This window comes from Hordeum vulgare, chromosome 2H (genome assembly GCF_904849725.1).
Source record: "Hordeum vulgare subsp. vulgare chromosome 2H, MorexV3_pseudomolecules_assembly, whole genome shotgun sequence".
Classification (NCBI taxonomy): Eukaryota; Viridiplantae; Streptophyta; class Magnoliopsida; order Poales; family Poaceae; genus Hordeum; species Hordeum vulgare.
Window position 1 is genome coordinate 162,261,780 of NC_058519.1, and position 15,698 is coordinate 162,277,477.

The window sequence follows — 15,698 nt, forward strand, 5'->3', positions numbered from 1 at the left end:
TCCCTCAAGTAAGTTCTCATCGGTGCAAGCAATAAAAATTGCTCTCTAATATGTATGATCTATTAGTGTGTGGAAAATAAGCTTTGTACGAACCTCTGATGAGGAAGACATAAAAGCGACAGACTGCATAATAAAGTTCTTTATCACAGGAGGCAATATAAAGTGACGTTCCTCCGCACTAAGAGGACACGCATCCAAACCTCAAAAGCGCATGACAACCTATGCTTCCCTTTGCGAAGGGCCTATCTGGTACCTTTACTTTTTGTCCCTGAAAGAGTCATGGTGATCTTCACCAATTCCTTATTTCGCCTTTATCTTGGCTAACGTCATATGCTTGGTAAAGATCTATATTCATATGTCATCTTCGAGGTAGGCATTCATGAATTGTTATTGTTGACATTACCCTTGAGGTGAGCAGTTGAGAGGCAAAATTGTAAGCCTCTATCTTTCTCTGTGTTCAGCTGAAACTTTGATCTCATGAGTACCACGTGAGTTGTAGCAATTGTAGAGAATGAAAGAATGATTGAGTATGTGGATTTGCTTTACAAGCTCTTATTTGACTCTTTCTGATGTTGTGATAAATTGCAATTGCTTCAATGACTAAAGGCTATCGGTTGTTACTTCTCGGTAAGGTTCTTGATCCATGCTTTTACTTTGTGAACGAATTATCACTTTAGCATGAGAGATTATATGTTGGTATTGTTGTTCTGATCTTGATCATGATGCATGCATGTTCGTATCTTGTTTTGTTGACACCTCTCTCCCTAAACATGTGGACATATTTATTAAGCTAGGCTTTCGCTTGAGGACAAGTGAGGTCTAAGCTTGGGGGAGTTGATATGTCCATTTTGCATCATGTTTTCATGTTGATATTTATCGCTTCTTTGGCTGTTATTTCACTTCACGGTACAATTCTTTTGCCTTTTCTCTCTTATTTTGCAAGGTTTACATGAAGAGGGAGAATGCCGGCAACTGGAATTATGGCCTGAAAGTGGAGCAAAGTTGAGATACCTATTATGCGCAACTCCAAACGCCGTAAAAATCAACGAGGATTTTTTTCCGGATTTATAAAAAATACTGGGCCAAAGAAGTGCCAGAGGGGCCACCCCCCAGGCCGCTCCATGAGGGCTTGTGGGCAGCCTACTGGCCCACTTGCCCCCCTCTTTTGCTATATGAAGGGTTTCGTCTGGAAAAAAATCAAGGAGGAGCTTTTTCGTGGATTCGCCGTCGCCACCTGGCGGAATTTGAGTAGAACCAATCTAGAGCTTCGGCACGACGATCCTGCCGGGGAAACTTCCCTCCCGAAGGGGGAAATCGTCGCCATCGTCATCACCAACACTCCTATCATCGGAGGGGACTCGTCACCATCAAGATCTTCATCAGCACCATCTCATCTCCAAACCCTAGTTCATCACTTGTAACCAATCTCCGTCTCGCGACTCTGATTGGTACTTGTAAGGTTGCTAGTAGTGTTGATTACTCTTTGTAGTTGATGCTAGTTGGATTATTTGGTGGAAGATTTTATGTTCAGATCCTTGATGCTACTCATTACCTCTCTAGTCATGAATATGATTATGCTTTGTGAGTAGTTACTTTTGTTCCTAAGGACATGGGATAAGTCATGCTAATAGTAGTCATGTGAATTTGGTATTCGTTCGGTAATTTGATATGTTGTATGTTGTTTTTCCTCTAGTGGTGTTATGTGAACATCGACTACATAACACTTCACCACTATTTGGGCCTAGAGGAAGGCATTGGGAAGCAGTAAGTAGATGATGGGTTCCTAGAGTGACAGAAGCTTAAACCCTAGTTTATGCGTTGCTTCGTAAGGGGGTGATTTGGATCCACTAGTTTAATGTTGTGTTTAGACTTTGTCTTAATTCTTCTTTCGTAGTTGCGGATGCTTGTGAGATGGGTTAATCATAAGTTGGATGCTTGTCCAAGTAAGGGCAGTACCCAAGCGCCGGTCCATCCACATATCAAGCTTTTTTCCTCCTATAAGACTTTGTCCAGGCTTGTCCCTTGCTACAAAAGGGATTGGGCCACTTTGCTGCACCGTTGCTACTTTTGTTACTTGTTGCTTGCTTCGAATCATCTCACCACACAATCACTTGTTACCGAAAATTTCAGTGCGTACAGATTTTACCTTGCTGAAAACCACTTGTCAGATCCTTCTGCTCCTCGTTGGGTTCGACACTCTTACTTATCAAAAGGACTACGATTGATCCCCTATACTTGTGAGTCATCAAGGGTCAACTACACCGTCTCAAGTAGGCGAAATAAGCGCTAGCGGGGCGGCAAAGGCGGCTTATCAACATCGCACCAGATGATGACAGAGGCGCTGCTGGGTCTGGGGAGCGGGTGCAGTCAGTGGAGCTCTATCAGGGTGGAGACCACGCTGTTGGTTGCTCCTGGCTGAACAACATCCACAACTAGTGGGCACTAGGGGTAGAACTACGGTCTAGGTCTTGGTCTCGAAAGGGTTGCAACGGTCTATGCTGCAATAAAATCTCTCGGAATCTCTCCGAGATTGCAACACTGCTCACACGATGCACAAACAATCTATTTAGACTAATATGCAAGCAGATGCAGAATGCACATGATGGAAAAATGCAGGCAAAGAAAGAATCATAACAAGCAGATCACATTAATATGTTTTAATGCTAGTGGGTGTATGTACTCCTGGCATACATACACCTACACCAGCTCACATTTTATTAGGGACTCTGGGCAAGTCCGGGTTTATTAGGTGTAAGTGTGCTACTGACTAGGCTCTACCAATCAAAATCCTGTTAAGAAGTCCAATGCCAGCTCTGTTAAACATTTCTGCTTAACAAGGTGACAAACAATTCCAAGCACACAGAGCAAACATGCATACATATCATTACAACGGCACACAGTTGCAAGCAGTACAACAACACACGGCCCTACTGGGAGGCTACTGACAATGCACTCCAAACAACAACGTCCTAATCCTATGTGCGGGCGAAGAAACAGTCTTCGCAGCACACCTACGCGCGGCATCTCCTGGCTTCACTCACTGTCGAAGCCACCAATGGGCTTACTCCTACTAGGGCTCCCCTGGGGGACGAAGGCTGAGCCAACTCTTGTTTAGGTCTTCAGGCACTTCTATGGGTTGGGACTCAACTGCCGGAGCTGCAAAGGGAGCTTGACGGAACACATCCCGACGATGAAGTTGCCTGATCGCTCCCAAGATGGAGTTACGGTGGATGTCTCCGTGCTGATATGGGTCCACGGGTTGCAAGGGCAGTACCAGCTGCCAAGGTGGCACTAAGCTTGGCAATAGGGACTGGGTTGACTAGGCTCCACTTGGCGGGCCGCACGTTATGCTTCCGCAACAACCCGTGTGGCGTCCCGATCCACGGCCTTGAGCTCTTGGAGAATGCCGAAGAGCAATAATACCTGGGCAGCAGCAAACTGGATCAGCCAAGCTATTCTTGGGTCTGCATCTTTGACTGTGCCGGAGGAATTGCAGCCTGTGTCCGATGTAGGGGGGCAATAGTGAAGTTCCTGCATCTCCGCCACTTGCGGAAACTGAAGCCGAAGATGGGTGATAGCTTCTGCAGCGGCTATCTGGACAGCCAACTCAAGAGTGGGCATGGGATGGCCACGAATATTCGTGGGTTTCCCATCCGCCGCTCGCCCTGGGTTGATATGCACCTTTGCATGGAACCGGCAAAGATGGGGGACGGGTTCTAACTGGAACACCAAATAAACAGGGGCTTACTGTCACGCCCAAGATGCGACCCTATCCTCAATTTGGCACGAAGGCCTCGTCAGGGATAGAAGCGCATCTCGTCGTGTCGCAAGAATGGATATCGTTACAAGTACATGTACTGAAAAGATGAGATATACATAGAATTGGTTTACAGTCGCAGCAAGCTACATCAGAGTCACATCATTACATTACATAATCATCAGGAGTAAGAGCACGGTCCGACTACGGACGAAATCAAACGAGAAAAATAAGAACGACGTCCATCCTTGCTATCCCAGACTGCCGGCCTGGAACCCATCCTAGATCGATGAAGAAGAAGAAGAAGAAGCAACTCCAAATGAACAATGAACGCGCTCGCGTCAAGTAACCTTTACCTGTACCTGCAACTGGTGTTGTAGTAATCTGTGAGCCACAGGGGACTCAGCAATCTCATTTCCAAAGGTATCAAGACTAGCAAAGCTTAATGGGTGAGACATGATTAAGTGGTCAGGTTGTAGCAGCGGCTAAGCATATATTTGGTGGCTAAACTTACGAGTACAAGAAATAAGAGGGGGAAGATCTACGCATAACGGACGTGAACTACTGATGATCAAATGAATGATCCTGAACACCTACCTACGTCAGACATAACCCCACCGTGTCCTCGATCGGAGAAGGAACTCACGAAAGAGACAGTCACGGTTACGCACACAGTTGGCATATTTTAATTAAGTTACTTCAAGTTATCTAGAACCAGTGTTAAACAAAGTTTCCACGTTGCCACATAACCGTGGGCACGGCTTTCCGAAAGATTTATCCCTGCAGGGGTGCTCCAACTAGTCCATCACAAATTACCACAAGCCGCATAGAAATCCTCGATCACGAAGCTCGCAATCTCGTGGAATTCCTTAGTGGAAAACCTCAACTCTGAGATTACTCAAAGCATCACCGGAATCCCGATGCACAAGATATCTCGTCAAAGGTAAAACTAATCCAGCAAGGCCGCCCGATGTGTCGACGTACCCGATAGGAGCCGCGTATCTCGTTCTCAGGACACGACGGATGGAACTAGCTACGAGTGCCAAACCTCGAGTTTCCTCGCGGTGGCCCCGCAGGCAGACCGTTTGGGACCAACACCATCAGCACTGGCCCCTCCTGTTTATGTAAAATTACTCCTCGGGTAGCGCCAACTCCCAATGCATTACAGTATTATCAAAATTATTATGTTGGGGAAAAGTAAAACCAATGTTGGGCCTTGCCAGACCAGCTTTAATCCAAAACGAATTATCAAGGGGGTCCCCATAACAACCCCGATCGTGTTAGGAGCGCTCAATTGGGGAACATAACACCGGTAGCCAAAACTAAGGGGGCAAAGGTGGAACAAAACACTAGACTAGAAAGGCTGAGCCTTCCACCTTTTACCAAGTATATAGGTGCATTAAATTAAATCGCATTTAATAGGGTGATATAACAAGGAACCCATGCTTTCACATGGAAGCAACTGCACCTGCAACTAGCAACGCTATCAACAGGTTAAGCAAGCAGTAACATAGCCAATGAGTGGTTTGCTAGGTCGAACAGGTTGAAGGTTTCATGGCATTATTGAGAGGCAGATATTTAACATGTGGTAGGCAACGAGACATAACGATAGAGATGGTAAAACTAGCATGGCAATGATAGTAATGGTATCTGGGGAAATGATCATCTTGCCCGAGATCCCGCTTGGAAGAAGAATGCCTCCGTGAAGCAGACGAACCGACGTAGTCGAACGGGTCCTCACATCCGACACGCTTGCGGAACTCTATCGAGACGGCGAAAACCGGAAACACAAATCAACACACGGAATTCACCACACGATGCACAACGCATATGATGCATGGACAGGCTGAATGCAAACAACTCACGGCAAGACAATTCACACAATCAAACACTACACATTAAGTGAAGTTCAATATGCAACGAGTTGCATATTGATGAAACTCCACGTTAATTATTTAGTTCTATCCCGATTAGGGGCACGGCAATATCAAATGTGGTTAAACATGGCAAGAGGTGAAGCGTAATTAAACTATCTATCTATGCATTTTAAATGAGGTTGGAAATGACATATAGCATCTCCGAAACGACCTCACATGTTAATTTACAATTCTGTCCAGATCTGAACTAACACAGTTAATTAGTTGTTAAACAGCAAAACAAATAGGTTCACGTGATTCTACGCGTCAAGGCAAGCAATTTACACATAAAGAACATCTCCAACGGAGCTACGGGTCAGAAGTTACAAGCATCGCAAGATATGATGGCATGGATGAAAAATGTGTGCAACGACGGTCACGAGCACTTCAAAACATACAACCAGCAAGAGAAAATAAATCTACACAAGATTCTAAGCAAGTTTCATGTAGGACACGATCAAATCGGAGCTACGGTTCAACAACTACGAGCAAAACAAGAAATCTTCACAATCTGCCAAAATCTGCCACATAGCATTTTCTACACCCCGCAACTACGGGCTTCACAACTCCGATATGCTCAAGCAAGGCATGGCACGGGATAGGGAAAGAATCACTAATACAAACAACTAACTACAACTAGCATGGCATCATGGAACACTAGGAGAAGAAGTCGCAAAATGGCTTCCCACACACTATTTCAGACTTAGTGAAAATTACACTTCATGAAAGTGCAGTTTTCGATCTGAAGCCATATTGACAGCAGCAAAACCTATAGCTACAGGACTCTAAATGGCATGAAAATTTATAGCACGCTAGAGAAACACAAGGGCTACAACTAACTCCATTGCAATAACCTCAAAAGAGCTACAGATCAAAAGATAGAAAGTAAACAAAACAGCAACAAAATATAACAGATTCCAGACTTAGAAATATTTCAGCACGTCCAAAACAGCGCTATTTCTAGCAACTTGAGGGCAATCAAACCACACCTAAACATGCATTTCTATTGCAACCAAAAATACCAGGGGCTAGTCTAAACACCCAAGAACAACTCCCTAGTTGACAACTCCGTCAAACGAAGAACGGATTAAATCCTACGAATTAAACAAAGGGGCAACATGGCAAAATATGTCGCGAACTAACTTACTCAAAGCTAAAACCAATTGCACAGAAAAATCCCATGGATTTTTCTACCCCGGAAACATATAAAATATGTGGGGTTGCAACAACAAAATAATGCCACACGAAAAAGCGTGAAAATAACCTACACACGGGAAAATAAACTACCGGCAAATCCTACACGTAAAAATACCAATGACCACTCTAAAATACATGGAATAATGGTCCCTAAAACATGGACATTTAATCTACGGCATCCGAGCAAGTCGAACTCGCGCGGAAAATAAATACGGGCACTATTCTAATGGGACAGCACATTACTCTAGGCAAACAGTGGGTCAAACCTCATCAAACATTTATGCAAGTTGCAAAAACGGATACTACGCGAAATTCTACACCAAATCCATATAAAGATCACCTCGATCCGACTTACGGAATAGAAGTTACGGACGATTAAATATCCGTCTAAATTCTGGAATTAATATAACTCCGAAAATTCCTAATAACTACATGGGCCGAAACTATTCCTAATGGGCTACACTCGGGCATGGGCGTAGAATAAAATAGTGTGCATGCGGTGCAATATAGAGGCCTTGGGGGGTGCTCACCTTGGGGCCTGGCCTGGTCGGACGCTCGAGCTGGGCCAGTTGGGCCGAGGAGGCGCTGAGGCGGTGGGAGGCGTGCGGGAGCTGAGCTGGGCCGAGATGGGGCGAGCTGGGCTGCTGCGGGGCCCAGTGGAGGAGGAACCCGTCGTCCCCTCGACCGGATCGAGGCTCGACCATGGCGCGGTCGGGGCCTCCAGCAACCGGCGTCGACGGAATCCCGGCCGGCGGGGCTGCAGGCGACCGGGGGGGCCGAGGCGGCGGCGCTCCGGCGCGAGGCACGCGGGGCCCTGGCGCGGCAACGCACGACTGCAGGGAGGCGCCGACGGGGAAGCAAAACGGCGGCGACGGAGGAGCTGCTGCCGGGCGCAGCTGCTGCCCTCCGACGAGGCGCTGGGGACGGGGCGGCGCGACCGGGCTGGGGCACCGCCGGCGAAGGGGCTGGAGATCGGGAGGAGGCCAGAGGCTAGCCGGGCTGGCGGCGGCGACCTGCAGGCTGCGAGGCTGGAGAGGAGCTCGGGAGGCAAGGAGCTCGGGCAGATCGGGCGGCGGCGGCTCTGGCCCGGGTCGGGCCTGCGATGGGCTCCGCGGGCCGGCGGCGCCAGGGAGGAGAGAGGAGGGGGTTTGGCTGCGCTAGGGTTAGGTTTTCGCACGGGAAACGAGGTAGGCCTAGGGTTTGCTGTTTAAATAAGTGGGGAGGTCTATTTATAACAAATGAGGGGGCTAGGTTAGCCGGAATTTCGTTCCGGATCCAACTGTGCGGTCGGATTCGGACGATTCCGCATGCGGGAATGGGTACGCGGCCGTGTAGAGGGGATATCCAGGGACGAGAGAGAGAACAGGCGGCGCGACAACGATTTATAACACACCGAGAGACGTCCGACGGTAGACCGAATACGATGCCGCTACGGGCGACCGTTCGGGTACCAGACGGTCTCCGATCGCGACGAAATTCGACAGGCGGTCTAGCGATAACTAATTACGACCGCACATCAAATCTCAACCCGATGAGAGAAAGTTTTACGCACACTTTAAAAACAGGGTTTCGACGGTGCCGCGGGTGCGTGCGTGTGCGGTCCGGCTCAGAACGGACAACGACGAGAACCAACAACTAACAACGGATGCGAGTTTTGAAAACTGGCGGCAACGGGATGCCGATGTAATGCAGATGATGCGCATGATGCGATGATGATTCGGCAAAAGAAAATATGCACACGACGAAAACGGAAAGAAAAGGGGAATCTTCTGGAACGTCGGCATTGGGCTGTCACAACTCTCCTACACTACAAGAGGATCTCGCCCCGAGATCCAAGAATGAAAGGGGGAGAGGATGAGAAAGAACAAGAGGTAAAAATTTAGTCGCTTCTTTGACAAACGAGTGAAACCAACGATCCTTGAAGGTTGCAAAGAGATGAGGACTGATATGAGAAGGAAGCAAGAATTCACGGAAAATTTTGGCAGCCCTTCGGTAGGAAAATGGGACAAAAAATTCGATAAGAAGAGAGAATTGGACAATATTCATAACAAACAAGTAAATAGAACGAGGGAACACCATGATCTTGATAGAACAACAAGATCGACCGAAAAGAGCAAGATCACAATGCCTCCGGAACAAGAGAATATGTACTAACTCATACGGAAGAAGAGAATGAAGAAACGAATGAAGAAACGAATGACAACTATCATCACAATAGAATTGAAGAGCCTCCGGACAGAGAATTGACGTAGTAGATGGAAAACCAACAACGAAAAGAATAAGATAGTAGTGGGCTTATGAAAATCATCTCAACAAATATGAGGTGACAAACAACCACTAAAAGAAATAAGCATAGATTGGGAGAAACAAGAAATGGACACTTCTTACACCAAGAGGGTACATTGAGAGCTGGGATTAATGACAAGCACCATGATAGAAACAATCCATAGGAAAAGCTTTTAGGTCAAATCGAACCCAAAATAGCTCAATTAAGAAACCATGAGTTGAAAATATCTCATGATCATAGAATTGGTGGGTTTAATTATCTCATTCTTGAAAGGAAAACTCTTCGAGACTCTTACACTAACAAGAATGCTAGAATACCACCTCAAAGGATAAAGGAAGAACAATTGCACATATAAATGCAAGAGAAAGGATACTCGAGGTTCTCCAACAAGAATCTTGAAGAACACTTTGAGAATGAATTGAGGATAAAGGAAGAACAATTGCACATATAAATGCAAGAGAAAGGATACTCGAGGTTCTCCAACAAGAATCTTGAAGAACACTTTGAGAATGAATTGATATGATGATGAACCGCCATGAAGGACCTCCGTATGAATGATGCAACGATAAGAAGGTAGAAAAAAAAAATAAGATTATGACCTTGCCAAGATTTAGATGAAGCCTCACAAAGAGATACTTAAAAGAACTTGGAACTCCGGAAAAGAAAGATAAGCACATGGGATAAAGAATTCATATGATGAGCCACTACGGAAGAAGAATTCGGATTACTATGAACAAGAATAATAATTATGTTATGCTTATCCTTCATCAAGTTAAATTGATGACAAGCAACAAATTTAGCATAAAACTCATTCTTCTTGAAAGAAACTTGAAGAGAGAGATAGGTAAGCACCACTTGAAGCATAATTGAAGGAAGCACCGGTAAGAATTCACAATTGAATGGGGATACCAAGAATTAATGGAGATACATGAGAATGAAGAGATCATGATCCACCTGAAAGAAAACTAGAACAAGGCACCAAAAAAATTGAGAGACGAACGAAGAGACAACAATCGAGAAGAATTGAGGATGAAAGCTGAAGGTTGAGAACGAAGAATCTTCTGAAATGATGGCCTTCGGAGGATCGAGAATGAAAACAACTCAGAAATGCACCGGATAGCAAGAAAGGAATTACTCATGAATGAAAACAAATGAGAGAATACACGAAGCTGAGATGACAGTCTTCACAAGAATCGAACAAGACTGAGAGAAACACTCCTTCGAATTTGCAAGCTGAGAATGATGACGAGAACAACACCACCAAAATTAATGAGACACTCCGGGATAACGAAAAATGCAAGGTTGAGCCAATATGAGAATTAATTCAAATAGGCCTTGGATAAGGAATATGACTGACGAAATTCATACTTACGTCATAGTTGAAAGGAATTAATGATCTCCGGGAGTAGATTAAAAGAGCCAGGAAAGATCCTGGGAAAAACCTGTGGGTTATGGGCCCACTCGAAGAAATCATCGTTGAAAAGATTTCTTAGAAAGAGAGGTATTGCACCGGTATAAGGAAAACTAGATGAGGTTAGCACCTCGAAATAATTGAAAGATTAAAAACAAGAAGTTCTAAGATAGGTTCAACGCTCCGGATCGAAAAGAGAGGAATAAATAACAAGATAGGCTCATAAGAATTCCCAACATAGGAAAGAATAACAAGGATGAATAGGATATAATGAACACGGATAGCTGAATTAAATTCACCGGTAAGGATGACAAGAATGAACAAATATGAAATGAATCTCCTGAGAATCTTCACAATGAATCACCGGATAGGACACGGAAGAAAATATAGCGGAAGCACAATGAAATGAATGCGCTTGGATGAAAATTGAATCACCGAAGAAAAGGGTGGGAGGGTGGGGAAAAAACAAGACAACTTGAGACAGATGAGATGAACTCCGGAAAGAATTGAGAGAATGATCTGCAAAAATTTGAGAGGATTAAATTCACTGAAGAGAGGCACACCGGTTGGAAAAGAATTAACATGACGACTCCGGTTGACAAGAATTGATAAGACAATTTTTTTGAGCAACGGAATTAATACTCTCATGAAAAATATGAGAACACCACTTAGGAAAGATCTGAAATCACCACTTGACATCGAAGCAACACGAATTACCATATTCAACAAAACAAAGGATGAGGCTTATGAAACAAGCCAGAACAAACTCATGAGAAAGATTTCGTCCGATATTTTCGTGGACAGGAATCCACTAGATGTCGAACCCCAACCTAACATCATGCATTTGTTGGAAGATTGTCCTATAAGCAACTACTTGAATTCCCACCTAAGAATTGCCGAAATATCTGGTCATGCAATCTGGTACACGGATACAAGGAGTAATATCACACAACTCCTATACTAACCCGTCACTTGTATCACATGCGTCAACACACAACCAGAATCTCGGACCTTCATCTACAACAGACCCTCGTGATCACAACGATACAAAGTATGGCAGTACTCCCGAACAATCTGCACCAGTACTGGGGACATCGGGGTTATCTCGCCACTACTAGTATTGAAGCAATTACGAACATCCTTCGTCCTGAGATACTAAGAAATCTGAATGATAACGATGTGCTCAAGAATCCCCTGGAGCTCAACTCCCATGAGACTTAAAGCAGATAGGAGGCACCAAGACAGAACTCCGTCACATCGGCGTCATATAGATCTCAAAATATCCGCGTGATCCTAAAAAAAATTTGAGTGAGAAGAGGAGTAGAATTAAATTATTACGTCAAGATTCCTCACCATAGCATAGAAGAGAAGAAAAAAGAATCCTACTCTCCGATATATAACTAGACTCAAAGCAGTTTTTTCACTAGACTCGACTCGGCCAAGTTCGATCAATCAAGGGGGCTCCTAGGTCGGTACGGCTCTGATACCAACTTGTCACGCCCAAGATGCGACCCTATCCTCAATTTGGCATGAAGGCCTCGTCAGGGATAGAAGCGCATCTCATCGTGTCGCAAGAATGGATATCGTTACAAGTACATGTACTGAAAATATGACATATACATAGAATTGGCTTACACTCGCACAAGCTACATTAGAGTCACATCAGTACATTACATAATCATCAGGAGTAAGAGCAGGGTCCGACTACGGACGAAATCAAACGAGAAAAATAAGAACGACATCCATCCTTGCTATCCCAGGCTGCCGGCCTGGAACCCATCCTAGATCGATGAACAAGAAGAAGAAGAAGAAGCAACTCCAAATGAACAATCAACGCGCTCGCGTCAAGTAACCTTTACCTGTACCTGCAACTGGTGTTGTAGTAATCTGTGAGCCACAGGGGACTCAGCAATCTCATTTCCAAAGGTATGAAGACTAGCATAGCTTAATGGGTGAGACATGGTTAAGTGGTGAGGTTGCAGCAGCGGCTAATCATATATTTGGTGGCTAAAGTTACGAGTATAAGAAATAAGAGGGGGAAGATCTACGCATAACGGACGTGAACTACTGATGGTCAAATGAATGATCCTGAACACCTACCTACGTCAGACATAACCCCACCGTGTCCTCGATCGGAGAAGGAACTCACGAAAGAGACAGTCACGGTTACGCACACAGTTGGCATATTTTAATTAAGTTACTTCAAGTTATCTAGAACCAGTGTTAAACAAAGTTTCCACGTTGCCACATAACCATGGGCATGGCTTTCCGAAAGATTTATCCCTGCAGGGGTGCTCCAACTAGTCCATCACAAATTACCACAAGCCGCATAGAAATCCTCGATCACGAAGCTCGCAATCTCGTCGAATTCCTTAGTGGAAAACCTCAACTCTGAGATTCCCCAAAGCATCACCGGAATCCCGATGCACAAGATATCTCGTCAAAGGTAAAACTAATCCAGCAAGGCCGCCTGACATGTCGACGTACCCGATAGGAGCCGCGTATCTCGTTCTCAGGACACGACAGATGGAACTAGCTACGAGTGCCAAACCTCGAGTTTCCTCGCGGTGGCCCCGCAGGCAGACCGTTTGGGACCAACACCATCAGCACTAGCCCCTCCTGTTTATGTAAAATTACTCCTCGGGTAGTGCTAACTCCCTATGCATTACAGTATTATCAAAATTATTATGTTGGGCAAAAGTAAAACCATTGTTGGGCCTTGCCAGACCAGCTTTAATCCAAAATGAATTATCAAGGGGGTCCCCATAACAACCCCGATCGTGTTAGGAGCGCTCAATTATGGAGCATAACACCGGTAGCCAAAACTAAGGGGGCAAAGATGGAACAAAACACCAGGCTAGAAAGGCCGAGCCTTCCACCTTTTACCAAGTATATAGGTGCATTAAATTAAATAGCATTTAATAGGGTGATATAACAAGGAACCCATGCTTTCACATGGAAGCAACTGCACCTGCAACTAGAAAAGCTATCAACAGGTTAAGCAAGCAGTAACATAGCCAATCAGTGGTTTGCTAGGTCGAACAGGTTGAAGGTTTCATGGCATTGTTGAGAGGCTGATATTTAACATGTGGTAGGCAACGAGACATAACGATAGATACGGTAAAACTATCATGGCAATGATAGTAATGGTATCTGGGGAAATGATCATCTTGCCTGAGATCCCACTTGGAAGAAGAATGCCTCCGTGAAGCAGACGAACCGACGTAGTCGAACGGGTCCTCACATCCGACACGCTTGCGGAACTCTATTGAGACGGGGAAAACCGGAAACACAAATCAACACACGAAATTCACCACATGATGCACAACCCATATGATGCATGGACAGGCTGAATGCAAACAAGTCATGGAAGGACAATTCATACAATCAAACACTACACATTAAGTGAAGTTCAATATGCAACGAGTTGCATATTGACGAAACTCCACGTTAATTATTTAGTTCTATCCCGATTAGGTACAAGGCAATACCAAATGTGGGTAAACATGGCAAGAGGTGAAGCGTAATTAAACTATCTATCTAGGCATTTTAAACGAGGTCGGAAATGACATATAGCATCTCCGAAACGACCTCACATGTTAATTTACAATTATGTCCAGATCTGAACTAACACAGTTAATTAGTTGTTAAACAGCAAAACAAATAGGTTCACGTGATTCTACGCATCAAGGAAAGCAATTTACACATAAAGAACATCTCCAACGGAGCTACGGGTCAAAAGTTACAAGCATCGCAAGATATGATGGCATGGATGCAAAATGTGTGCAACGACGGTCACGAGCACTTCAAAACATACAACCAGCAAGAGAAAATGAATCTACACAAGATTCTAAGCAAGTTTCATGTAGGACACGATCAAATCGGAGCTACGGTTCAACAACTATGAGCAAAAGAAGAAATCTTCATAATCTGCCAAAATCAACCACATAGCATTTTCTACACCCCGCAACTACGAGCTTCACAACTCCGATATGCTCAAGAAAGGCATGCCACGGGATAGGGCAAGAAGCACTACTACAAACAACTAATTACAACTAGCATGGCATCATGGAACACTAGGAGAAGAAGTCGCAAAATGGCTTCCCACACACTATTTCAGACTTAGTGAAAATTACACTTCATGAAAGTGTAGTTTTCGATCTGAAGCCATATTGACAGCAGCAAAATCTATAGCTACAGGACTCTAAATTGCATGAAAATTTACAGCACGCTAGAGAAACAAAAGGGCTACAACTAACTCCATTGCACCAACCTCAAAAGAGCTACAGATCAAAAGATAGAAACTACACAAAACAGCAACAAAATATAACGGATTCCAGACTTAGAAATATTTCAGCACGTCCAAAACAGCGTTATTTCTAGCAACTTGAGGGCAATCAAACCACACCTAAACATGCATTTCTATTGCAACCAAAAATACCACGGGCTAGTCTAAACACCCAAGAACAACTCCCTAGTTGACAACTCCGTCAAACGAAGAACGGATTAAATCCTACGAATTAAACAAAAGGGCAACATGGCAAAATATCTCGCGAACTAACTTACTCAAAGCTAAAACTAATTGCACAGAAAAATTGCATGGATTTTTCTACCCCGGAAACATATAAAATATGTGGGGTTGCAACAACAAAATAATGCGACACGAAAAAGCATGAAAATAACCTATACACGGGAAAATAAACTACCAGAAAATCCTACACGTAAAAATACCAATGACCGCTATAAAATACATGGAATAATGGTCCCTAAAACATGGACATTTAATCTACGGCATCCGAGCAATTTGAACTCGCGCGGAAAATAAATACGGGCACTATTCTAATGGGACAACACGTTACTCTAGGCAAACAGTGGGTCAAACCTCATCAAACATTTATGCAAGTTGCAAAAACGGATACTACGCGAAAATCTACACCTAATCCATATAAAGACCACCTCGATCCGACTTATGGAATAAAAGTTACGGACGATTAAATATCCGTCTAAATTCTGGAATTAATATAACTCCGAAAATTCCTAATAACTACACGGGCCGAAACTATTCCTAATGGGCTACACAGGGGCATGGGCGCAGAATAAAATAGTGTGCATGCGGCGCAATATAGAGGC